Source organism: Oryx dammah, unplaced genomic scaffold (assembly GCF_014754425.2).
Source record: "Oryx dammah isolate SB20612 unplaced genomic scaffold, SCBI_Odam_1.1 HiC_scaffold_15, whole genome shotgun sequence".
Taxonomy (NCBI): domain Eukaryota; kingdom Metazoa; phylum Chordata; class Mammalia; order Artiodactyla; family Bovidae; genus Oryx; species Oryx dammah.
The window spans coordinates 712,301-725,354 of NW_024070199.1; positions in this window are offsets into that span (position 1 = coordinate 712,301).

A 13,054-nucleotide genomic window follows, 5' to 3' on the forward strand; every position below is an offset into this window, starting at 1 on the left:
TAATGCTGCCGCTGATCTGACAGGAGATAATAGTCTGTGGCCTGTAGCTTGGGGACGCCCGTGATAAAGCATATAGTTGAGCAACCAGATGAAGAGGTGGGAAGGGTGAGGTCAGGGAGGGCCTTGAGCACAGGAGCTTCTGTCTCCATGGAGCTGGAGTTTGTTCCCCTCCTGGTATGGATCTGTTCCCAGCCTGGAAGTCCCCTGCGCCCTATGGGATTTTAATGAAGCTTGCGCGTGTAAACACGATCTATTGTTGCCTCCATTTCCTGCCCTTCTGCCCTCTCTGGAGAGAGGGGAAGGAGCTAAAAATTCCAAGTTTCTAATTGTGACTTGATCTTTCTAGTGACCAGTGCCCAACCAGGAGCCATCTGGAAACCCACCCAGAGTCAACCCACCCATTAGAGCAAAATATGGACCCAACGCTCTGCTCCTTTCCCTTAGGAATTCATGTGGGATCTAGGGGCTCTACATCAGGACAGGGCCAAACACCAAATACTAGAAGAAAATATGCCCCCAGGGTTCTTAACACTTAGGAAATTAATTACAAGGGTTTCAGGAGCCCTGAGTCAGCAGCCACGGTTCAGTTCAGTTCAGCTCAATTCAGTCACTCAGCCGTGTCCAACTCTTCGAGACCCCATGGACCACACCAGGCCTCCCTGTCCATGACCAACTCCCAGAGTTCACTCAAACTCATGTCCATTGAGTCAGTGATGCCATCCAACCATCTCATCCTCTGTCATTCCCTTCTCCTCCTGCCTTCAGTCTTTCCCAACATCAAGGTCTTTTCAAACGAGTCAGCTCTTTGCATCAGGTGGCCAAAGTATTGGAGTTTCAGCTTCAGCATCAGTCCTTGCAATGAACACCCAGGGCTGATCTCCTTTAGGATGAACTGGTTTGATCTCCTTGCAGTCCAAGGGCCTCTCAAGAGTCTTCTCCAACACCACAGTTCAAAAGCATCAATTCTTTGGCACTCAGCTTTCTTTATAGTCCAACTCTCACATCCATTCATGACTACTGGAAAAACCATAGCCTTGATGAGACGGACTTTTGTTGGTAAAGTAATGTCTCTGCTTTTTAATATGCTGTCTAGATTGGTCATAACTTTCCTTCCAAGGAGTAAGTGTCTTTTAATTTCATGGCTGCAGTCACAATCTGCAGTGATTTTGGAGCCCCCAAAATTAAACTCAGCCATGGTTTCCACTGTTTCCCCATCTATTTGCCATGAAGGGATGGGACCGGATGCCATGATCTTAGTTTTTTGAATGTTGAACTTTAAAGGAAGAAACACCAAAATTTATTTTTACTGTCTCAGGCTGTGCTAATTGCTAGGGATGCATATGTTAATAAGATAGAGTCACTGCTCTCATAGAGTTTACCATCTGGCAGGGATTAAAGACATTAAGCAGGAGATTGCAACTCTCTACAAATAAAAAGCACCTCCTAGGTGCCAGGCCTTCTCCTGGACACTTTACATCCATTGTCTATATTAAGCAGATCTTGTTATGTTCAGTTTAGGGTACTTAGATGCTTGGAGAAGTTGTTACATACAGATTTGAAATCTGAATCCAAGTTGGCATGATTTGCCCACCTCATGCAAAGAGTTGACTCATTGGAAAAGACCCTGATGCTGGGAGGGATTGAGGGCAGGAGGAGAAGGGGACGACAGAGGATAAGATGGCTGGATGGCATCACCAACTCGATGGACGTGGGTTTGAGTGAACTCCAGGAGGTGGTGATGGACAGGGAGGCCTGGCGTGCTGCAATTCATGGGGTTGCAAAGAGTCGGACACGACTGAGCGACTGAACTGAACTGAACTGGTATGATTTGATAGTCTAGAATCCTATGCTATCCAATATGGCAGCCACTAGTCAGGTGTGGTTATTTAAATTTAAAGCAATATATACAGATGAAATCTAAGCATTTAGGTCCTCGGACACATTGGCCACACCTCAAGTGCTCAACAGCCATGTGGAGCTAGTGGTTACTGTATTGGACATTGCAGATTTAGGACATTTCCATCATCACAGAAAGTTCCATTGGACAGCACTGATCTGAACTCTTGAAGTCTAAACTCAAGTTCAACTTCAAGATCCTATGCCCAGAACAGATTTTCAAAACCCAGGAGTCATGATAATTAGCATTGTTTCTTTTCCCTGAGCCATCAGAAAAGAAGCTTCTGAATAGGGAGCTACTCTGGCACATTCTTCAAATACTGCTGATCTTGGATGTGACCTTAAGGTTCTGTTTGTAATGAGAGGTATGCACAATTTAATGAGATAATAAGCCACACTTTCAGTGGGAAGCCTGGCACATAGCAGGTACTCAACCAATGCTTATATAATATTAAAGAGTGTGGAATGTGGAATCACATCGCTGGATTTGAGGCCCAGTTTATCATTTTCCAACCACGTGGCCTGCACAAATCAGTCAGTTTCTCTGAATCCCAGTTTCCTTAATTATTACATGGAGACAACATCTGACCTTGGAAGACCGTGAAGACCATGAGCTAACAGATATGAAAGCACTCTGTTAAGCACAGGCTTTGTAAAGTAAGGTATTATTTCTGCCCTCTTTTGTGCCCTGAAAAAGTTATTAAAATAATAAATTTCTGATCTTGTTTACCTGTGCTTTGCCTCTTTTCCCTAAAAATGGAAGACATAAAATATATGGTTTATTGAGGACCAGCATTACACAAGATTACCCCAGTTTTACAGCAATAGAAAGAGGAAAGAAAGAATAGGGGGACAGTGGAAGCCAGCACAAATCTTTGCTAACTCCCTGATGGTCAGGATCAGGGCTGTGGAGACGGCTGGGTGTCTGTGGAGTGGATGCTGTTCTGGATCTTGCATTAGTGAGTCCAGACAGGCCTCAGAGAAGGGCACCTGGTGGACCCCATTGGCCCCCTGTGACTGAGTGAGGGTTTATGCACAAGTCCTGGGGAGCAATGTGCTTCTGGGGCCTCCATCCTCTCCTGAACAGAGCTGTTCTGAAAACATCCAGGCAGTAGACTGCCAGACATCCAGGAGAAACAAGTCACCTTAAATCTAGCTCTTTCCATTCAGGGACTGAGGGCTAGGAGGGAGTTTTAGCCCACTTTTGAAAAGGCTTGTTAGGACAATTCTTTTTTTCTCTCACACCTGCAACCCATACTTATAACCCCAAAGTCAAGATCCTCCCCTGAAGTCCCCCGAGTCACCGGGATCATCGTTTCCATGATGCTCACCTGTCCTCCTGAAGGAGAAGATGGCAGCAGAGGAGGATGGCATCGCAGATTCAATAGACATGAGCATGAGCAAACCCCAGGAAGGGAGCAAGGGACAGGGAGGCCTGGGGTGCTGCAGCCCATGGGGTCTCAAAGAGTCAGACGCGACTTAGGGACTGAACACCATCGGCACCACCTGTGCTCACCACGTGCCAGCTCTGAGGTGGGTCACCTCGCTCTTGGTTTACCCAGGGTATAGGCCTCCCATAGGATGTGGCCCCTGCGCGGGGCATCACTGAGGAGTACAAGTGGGCAGTGTTCACATGTCTTTACTGTCCAAACCCTTCCCTTTCTACGACATCGTCACCCAAGGGCCAATGAATGGGTGTATCAGGCTTCGCCAAAGAGCCAGAGTAACTAGAGGGAAAGATAAGGAAAGGAGATGGAGGTTGGTGAGGGGAAGGGGCCTCAAGATAACCCTCCACGTGTCTGTCCTTGATGTCAATGGTGAAGCTCAAGCAGAACTCACCTTTGTAGGGGAACCCCAGGGGCACACCCAGTTCCCAGGCAGGATCACCATCCTCGGGGGGAGACATTTTCCCTTGAAGCTCAGAGTGTACCAGACCATCACCTTTCAGTGGGAATTCTGCTCCCCACCCTTGGGGGTGTTAAATAACAAAAGTTCAACTGAGGAAATTTGAAGATTGAATTGGTTTTATTCAGCAGCTCATGAAACCAGGCACCATCCCATCTAGCAATAAGGAGCTCCAATGAGTGGTAGAAAATAAAAGTTTTCTAAAGGTGGAAAGGGGCAGAAAAGGGAAATTGTTAGCCCCAAATGCACTGTTTTAGGCAGAATTGCCCTCCGAAGGGAAATGAAAGAGGCCTATTTGGTGCTAACTGGGGTAATTCCAAGTAGACTGGTTAAAGGTTACATTTCAAGGGAAGATTGTAGCTGTGTTTAGGTTGGGTATTATGTCTTGGTTCGGTTGGCTGACTTGGGCCCTTAAACACAAGAGACTCCTTCTTTTTTTTTTTTTACATGTATCAATAATTACTTTATTATTATCACTATTTTTTTTACTAGCAAGTTGGGTGGCACTTTATTTTTGTATGTGTATCATGAATTTTTAATTTTTTTTAATTTATTTATTTTAGTTGGAGGCTAATTACAATATTGTAGTGGTTTTGCCATACATTGACATGAATCAGCCATGGGTGTACATCTGTTTCCCATCCTGAACCCCCTTCCCACCTCCCTCCCCATCCTATCCCTCAGGGTCAAAGAGCCCCCATTTCTTTTGGGCCTGTTGGCTTTTTTTTGTCCATGCTGTGAGACATGTGGGATCTTAGTTCCCCAACCAGGGACTGAACCTGTGTCCCGTGAACTGGAGGGCAGATTCTTAACCACTAGACCAGCAATGAAGCTCCTGTTGTTTCTTTTTAACAGAGATTTCTCTGGCTCTAAATACTGGGAACACAGAAATCCCATTAATAACATTAATAAAGTCTCTGAGTTGTACCAACAACTCAAACTTAACAGAATAGTTCAGAATTGATGCTTTTGAACTGTGGTGTTGGAGAAGACTCTTGAGGGTCCCTTGGACTGCAAGGAGATCCAACCAGTCCATTCTGAAGGAGATCAGCCCTGGGTGTTCTTTGGAAGGAATGATGCTAAAGCTGAAACTCCAGTACTTTGGCCACCTCATGCCAAGAGTTGACTCATTGGAAAAGACTTTGATGCTGGGAGGGATTGGGGGCAGGAGAAGAAGGGGACGACCGAGGATGAGATGGCTGGATGGCACCATTGACTCGATGGACGTGAGTCTGAGTGAACTCCAGGATTTGGTAATGGACAGGGAGGCCTGGTGTGCTGTGATTCATGGGGTCGCAAAGAGTCAGACATGACTGAGCGACTGAACTGAACTGAGGAGAAGGCAATAGCAACCCACTCCAGTACTCTTGCCTGGAAAATCCCATAGATGGAGGAGCCTGGTGGGCTGCAGTCCATGGGGTCGCTAAGAGTCGGACATGAATGAGTGACTTCACTTTCACTTTTCACTTTCATGCATTGGAGAAGGAAATTGCAACCCACTCCAGTGTTCTTGCCTGGAGAATCCCAGGGACGGGGGAGCCTGGTGGGCTGCCATTTCTGGGGTTGCACAGAGTCGGACACGACTGAAGCGACTTAGCAGCAGCAGCAGCAGCAGTCCTCTTTGAAGTCTCTTAGCTGAGGCGAGGTGCACATGGGCCTCTTCAGCATTCTGAGTGATCCTCAGCTCAGTTCAGTTGCTCAGTCGTGTCTGACTCTTTGCGACCTCATGAATTGCAGCACGCCAGGCCTCCCTGTCCATCACCAACTCCCGGAGTTCACTCAGACTCACGCCCATCGAGTCAGTGATGCCATCCAACCATCTCATCCTCGGTCGTCCCCTTCTCCTCCTGCCCCCAATCCCTCCCGGCATCAGAGTCTTTTCCAACTCAGACTCACGCCCATCGAGTCAGTGATGCCATCCAACCATCTCATCCTCGGTCGTCCCCTTCTCCTCCTGCCCCCAATCCCTCCCGGCATCAGAGTCTTTTCCAATGAGTCAACTCTTCACATGAGGTGGCCAAAGTACTGGAGTTTCAGCTTTAGCATCATTCCTTCCAAAGAACACCCAGGGCTGATCTCCTTCAGAATGGACTGGTTGGATCTCCTTGCAGTCCAAGGGTCTCTCAAGAGTCTTCTCCAACACTGCAGTTCAAAAGCATCAATTTTTCGGCACTGAGCCTTCTTCACAGTCCAACTCTCACATCCATACATGACCACAGGAAAAAACCATAGCCTTGACTAGCCGGACCTTGGTCAGCAAAGTAATGTCTCTGCTTTTGAATATGCTATCTAGGTTGGTCATAACTTTTCTCCCAAGGAGTAAACGTCTTTTAATTTCATGGCTGCAGTCACCATCTGCTGTGATTTGGGAGCCCCCCAAAATAAAGTCTGACACTGTTTCCACTGTTTCCCCATCTATTTCCCATGAAGTGATGGGACCGGGTGCCATGATCTTCATTTTCTGAATGTTGAGCTTTAAGCCAACTTTTTCACTCTCCTCTTTCACTTTCATCAAGAGGCTTTTTAGTTCCTCTTCACTTTCTGCCATAAGGGTGGTGTCATCTGCATATCAGGTTATTGATATTTCTCCTGGCAATCTTGATTCCAGCCTGTGTTTCTTCCAGTCCAGCGTTTCTCATGATGTACTCTGCATATAAGTTAAATAAGCAGGGGGACAATATACAGCCTTGAGGTACTAACCAGTCTGTTGTTCCATGTCCAGTTCTAACTGTTGCTTCCTGAGTGATCCTAGATACAACTATTAGGGCACTTGGATACAGTGGCACACTAAGAACACACACACACACACACATTGCAGTCTAAATCCACATTGAGGAAACATGTTTCTGACTTGCAACATGGCCCACTGAAGTACTCTTGCCCCTCGATGAAATAAAACTAATCTGAAGGAGGGACTAGAAAAACTTGAGACCTAAATCCTCTCTCTGCTCGTTTGGACCGCTCTCCCTCTTTGGTGTGCATCGTGCACCTGCGTTCACTTAACCAGACATTTTAGAGGACACAGGAATGCCTGCTTGACTGGCAAGAGCAATTTTCTCCTGGTGCCAGCAAGCTAATTTCTTAGGAGATAGCACTCTTTTCTCAATCCTGTAAGGCCCAACCTTTTTAGCACCAGGAATCTGTTTCATGGAAGACAGTTTGTCCATAGACTGGCTGGGGTGGGGGATGGTTTGGGGATGATTCAAGCACATTATATTTATTGTGCACTTTATTTCTTTGTTCTAAATTATTATTTTATTTGCTGGATCTTTGCTGCTGTGTGCGCTTTTCTAGCTGTGACGCATGGGCCCAGTGTCGTGGCTCCTGGGCCCGAGGGCACAGGTTCAAGAGTCGAGGCACAGGGCTTAGTTGCTCCCCAGCAAACAGGATCATCTCAGACCAAGGATGGAACCCACTCTCCTGCATTGTCAGGCAGATTCTTTGCCACTGAGTGACCAGGGAAGTCCTGTACCCCTTATTTCTAATCGAATTCTGCTGCTGATCTGACAGGAGGTGCTGGTCCGAGGCCCAGAGGTTGGGGAGCCCTGCTGGAGGGGGTCACAGTGACCCACTGAGTGCCTGGTGCGTGCAGGTCTGGGCTATGCAGATTGTCAGTATGTTATTCTGATGTATAACCCTTTGTCTCAAGGAGGTGTGTGAGGGGCTTCCTTGGTGGTCCAGTGGTTGAGTCCCCCTTCCAGTGCAGGGATACCAAGTCGATCGCAGTCTGGGAGCCGAGATCCCGCGCGCAGTGGGGCAACTAAGCCGCCCAACTCCAGCTACACGTGCTCCGGAGCCTTGTGCTGCAACAGAGACTACGTGCAGCAACTAAGACTCAGCTTAACCAAAAAATAGACCTCTAGTGGGTGGAACAGTCCTTGGAGCTTTCTGACTGTCTCCCCCGTTATAATCCTTGGTTTGCCTTGAATAAAATTCTGGTTCTTTCTTGGACTATTAACTGATGTTTCACTGGCCATGACAGAAGTAGAACATAATACTATCATGCAGAGTTCTGTCAGTCTCCCTAAGCTCCTTTCCCACGCCTTCTTGGTGTAGGAAATGAACTCATTTGGACCATCTATCACTTGGCCACTAAAAACATCTTGTCAGGTCTTGAAAACTGAAGTTGTTTGTTCAGTTTTGGGGGCTTCCCAGGTGGCACAGGGGTAAGGAATCTGCCTGCCAGTGCAGCAGATGCAGCAGACGCGGGTTTGATCTCCAGGTTAGAAAGATCCCCTGGAGGAGGAAATGGCAGCCCACTCTAGTATTCTTGCCTGGAAAAACCCCATGTTTAGCGGAGCCTGGCAGGCCACAGTCTGTGGAGTCCCAAAGAGTCAGACACAACTGAGTGACTGAGTATGCACCTTCGGTTTTCCCTTTTGGGGATGCATTAGTTTGCAAGGACAGCCATAACAAAATACCACAGGCGGAGTGGCTTAAACAAGGGAAATTTATTTTCTCACCATTTGAACCTTGGAAGCCTGAGATCGAGGTGTCAGCAGAATTGATTTCCTCTGAGGTATCTTTCATTGGCTTATAGATTGCCTTCTTTTTCTGTCTTCACGTTGTCCTCTCTTTGCATGTGCCTATAAGAAACTCTGTAGGAAATCAGCTTTGGCAGGGGGGGCCCCCTTTCCTGTCACTTTCTCAAAGCTATACTGTAACCAACTTTTAAACCAGACACCCCCATGCTCTCCTCTTTTCTGGCCCAAGCACACATTTCAAATCTTTTAATCTCACAATACCTTGCCTAACTTGTCGGTTCTTTCTATAAGATCAGGGACACAGAAATGAAAAATAAGTAATCAACAGATGACTGGATTTCTTTCCTAGTTTCCCCTTCAGTAACCTCCCTAGAAAATTGTGTGACCAAACTGGGAGCAAGATAACATCTAGATGAAGGTTACAAGAAATCAACAAGCCTGCACACAAGCCTGCACACAGTGGGGAATGGTGCTGAGTCTGACCCCCATTAACTGAGATGACCTCCCTATTCCCCTTCAAAACCTTTCACAGCGAGCAGAATCTTCGGATATGGTTTTTGGGAGATGCTGAATCCACCCCAGATTGCCAGCATTCTGATTGAAAGCACCTTTCCTTTCTGCCTTTTGTGAGTGTTGGTTTTATAAGTGGTGAGCATCAGGGTTGATTCTGTAACATCCAAATCTCTTCTTACAAGAACACCGGCCATGTTGGATCGTGGTCCACTCATAGGACCACATTTTTACTCATTTGGTTCTTTGAAGAATTTCCAAATACTGTCACATTCTGAGGCTAGTGGAGGTTAGGTTTTCAACATATGAATTCTGGGGTAGGGAGTGGGGGGTGGAGGTAGGAACACAATACTATTTTTTTGCTCTTCTAATAGATTTTACTTTCAGAGCAGTTTTAGGTTCACAGCAAAATTGAGTAAAAGATACAGTGATTTCCCATGTATCACCTGCCCCAGTACGTACGTAGCATACCCCGTTATCAACATCCCCTGCTAGAATGACACATTCATTATAATATATGAACCTGCATTGACACATCAGTATTACTCAAAGTCCATAGCTTACATTAGAGATCACTCAGTATTGTACATTCTGTGGGTCTGGACAAATGCATAATGACACACATCCATCATTACAGTATCTTATGGACTTATTTCATCTGTTGCCTTAAAAACCCTCTGTGCTCCACTTAAGTTCTCCTTCCCTCTCCCTAACACCTGGAAACCTTTGATCTTTTTTATCATCTCCATTGTTTTGCCTTTTCCAGATGTCATATGGTTGTGCTGTTTTTTTGTGTGCTTTATTATCGTTAATTTTACTTTTTTAGTTATTCTGCTGCCTTTATTGTTTTTTTTAATTAAACTTTTTATTTTGTATTGGAGTGTAGCTAATTAACAATGCTGTGACAGTTTCAGGTGGACTGGAAAGGGCCTCAGCCGTGCCTGTACATGCATCCATTAGAGACACTGTGCTGTGCTTTGTAGCTCAGTAGTGTCCTACTCTTTGCGACTCCATGGGCTACAGCCTGCCAGGCTCCTCTGTCCGTGGGATTCTTCAGGCAAGAATACTGGAGCGGGTTGCCATTCCCTCCTCCAGGGGATCTTCCCAACTCTGGTGGTCCAGTGGTTAAGAACGTGCCTTCCAAGGCAGAGGACACAGGTTTGAATCCTGGTCAGGAAACTAAGGTCCCACATTTCGTGAGGCCTCTCAGTCTGCATGAAAATTAGAGACACAATTCTGCTCAAAACAAGATGAGATTCAATTTTCAGCTTGGATATTTTTCAACATGTTCTGAAATCTCGGTATTCTGAAGGAAGGCAGCAGGAGGTGCTGTGTTCCCCTGGTCCTAGTGACCCCCGGGGGTACAGATGAGTTGGAAAGGGATGGGCTTGCTCTGATGTCTACACAAGCAGCTAATTCACTCTACACAGACAGCAGGACAAACCCTGGTTCTTATCTGCAGCGTATCACTGGATGCCTCTCTTCCGAGTGTGCCAGAAAATTCCCTGGGACCTTTAACATCAATTTAAACTTGGGTAATGAGTTTTTCTCTCTCTCCTTTTTTCAGACACAATGCTCTGCATACTCCGACTCCTTAATAAAAAGACTTAAACAGAAGCTATTGTGATAAGACTTTGGAAATCGAAAGGACCTGCAGAAGCTCCATGCCGCTCCCCGCCAAGAGTCTAGTGCCCGCGTGCTCAATCCTGTCCAATGCTTTGCAACCCCATGGACTGCAGCCCACCAGTCCCCTCTGTTCCCTGCAAGAACACTGGAGTGGGTTGCTATTTCTTCCTCCAGCGGATCTTCCCAACTCAGGGATCAAACCTGTGTCTCCTGCATTGGCAGGCAGATTCTTTACCATGGAGCGTGTGTGGGAAGGGAGGTGGGTAATTTATTCAGCTCATTCCACAACCATTTACTAAGCACAGACCTTATGCCAGGCATGTTGCTAAGTTTGAGAACCTCAAAGATGAATAAGATCAAATTCTTCCTTCCAGGGATCTAGTTGAGGTTGATTAGAAAGTAAATAAATGATTAGTATACAGAATAGAATAGCAGCTGTAATAGCCTTAGCCACTGGCTGGCTGCTGTGAGAGTTGGGAGCCCAGGGGAGGGAGGTCAGGGAAAAGCGCTCTGAGGTGATGACTGAGTGATCCCAGAGGAGAAAGAGGAGAAGGTCAGATGGCTACAGAGGGGAGATTCCAGGTGGAGGCGCAAAATGGCACCCACTCCAGTGCTCTTGCCTGGAAAATCCCATGGATGGAGGAGCCTGGTGGGCTACAGTCCATGGGGTCGCTAAGAGTCGGACACGACTGAGCGACTTCACTTTCACTTTTCACTTTCATGAATTGGAGAAGGAAATGGCAACCCACTCCAGTGTTCTTGCCTGGAGAATCCCAGGGATGGGGGAGCCTGGTGGGCTCCCGTCTATGGGGTTGCACAGAGTCGGACACGACTGAAGCGACTTAGCAGCAGCAGCAGTAACATGGGGATAGAGCCACCTAACTCAGAGATCTATTGTGAAATCGATGTGAAAAATACATGGATAAAGTGTCCAGCCCAGTCTGTGACAGGTGCTGACCAAAGGCAGTTCAGGGGGCCCATTCTGTCCTCTCAACTCTGGTATTCTCTCCCCTTGTTTCTTTTTGTGGCAAAACCAACCTGGGACTTAGCAAGTCTTCCCAAGATCAGGTTGAGTTTAGAGGCGGCCAAGATCATTCCTTCTCTGTTATGTCAAAGCTACCCATAGTTTGCTGTTGTTCAGTCGCTCAGTCCTGTCCAACTCTTTGCAACCCCATGGACTGCAGCACACCAGGCTTGCCTGTCCTTCACCATCTCCCAGAGTTTGCTCACGCTCATACCCATTGAGTCAGTGATGCCATCCAACCATCCCATCTTCTATAACCCCTTTCTCTTCCCGCTTTCAATCATTCCCAGCATCAGGGTCTCTTTCAGTGAGTTGGGTCTTCACATCATGTGGCCAAAGTATTGGAGCTTCAGCTTCAGCATCAGTCCTTCCAACGAATATTTAGGATTGATTACATTTAGGACTGATTGGTTTGATCTCCTCGCAGTCCAAGGGACTCTCAAGAGTCTTCTCCAACACCACACTTTGAAAGCATCAATTCTATGACACTCAGCCTTCTTTATGGTCCAACTCTCACATTCATACATGAGTACAGGAAAAACCATAGCTTTGACTGTATGGACCCATAGTTTATGCATCTTAATTCCAGAAGTTGCAAGGGGATTCCGCCATCTTCTTGATGGAAAATAAGGGAGTCCAGGAAGGCACGGAAAGAAGCCCAGTGGAATGGTTGGAGAGTGTTCATGCATGCCCGACTTATTCTCTGCATGACCATTTCTATCACGGTGATTAGACTCTGTAATTAAAAATCACTAATGCTTCATGACAGCCTGCAATTGGATTTGGGAAATAAAGGAAAAGTTTGGGGGTGTACAAGTATGGGGAGGGGACAACAAACACAGAGATATCGTGCTGGGAAATGGTGTCATTCACTCAGGGTCATTTACTAACAAAAAGTCTTTCATTTATATCCAGAAATAATGAGGCAAAAGAGCAGCTTTTAAAAAGAAAAAAGACAGAGAGGGGAGATAAGTAAAAAATGACAGATCACTTAGAAAGCCACAGTAATTTACCTGCCTGCTTTCTTTTTCTGGGAAGATTTTTATCTGCCTGTATTGTTGTAAATTAGTTAGTAAAGCTGAAGTCAAAATTGGTTTTCAGCTTCTTCCACCTCTATTTGACCCCTGTGTAAACAAGAAACCACATCAAGTTTCTTCATATTCTTAGCTATGTAACAGCCCCCAAGAAACCAGGATTTCTGGTTCTAATCTATCGTGACCATGGGGCTAACAGACCAACGATGGCAGGGAATCAAAAGTAGACTCCCAGTCCTGCCACGGAGGGTTTCTCCAGGCGGCCTAGGAGCAGGGCACCTACTGGGTTCAGCGGGGCCTGTCCTTGGTACCCCTGACATGCACAAATTATCCAGAAGGAGGGGAACCTTGGATGCAAGCTAGTTGCATTCTCACCCTTGTCGGAAAGGGATTTTTCCTCTGGCCTCTGAAAAGCTCTGAATCCTGTGAAAGTAAATTAGGTCGAAAATTACATTTTGACAAACTTGACTGAGGCTGTGAAAGTCATTCTGCCTAAATTTGAAGAGTGATTGGAACTGAAGTTGTTTTTGTTTTTTTTTTTAATGATTCTTTCTCTCCTTTCCTTTTTGAAAAAC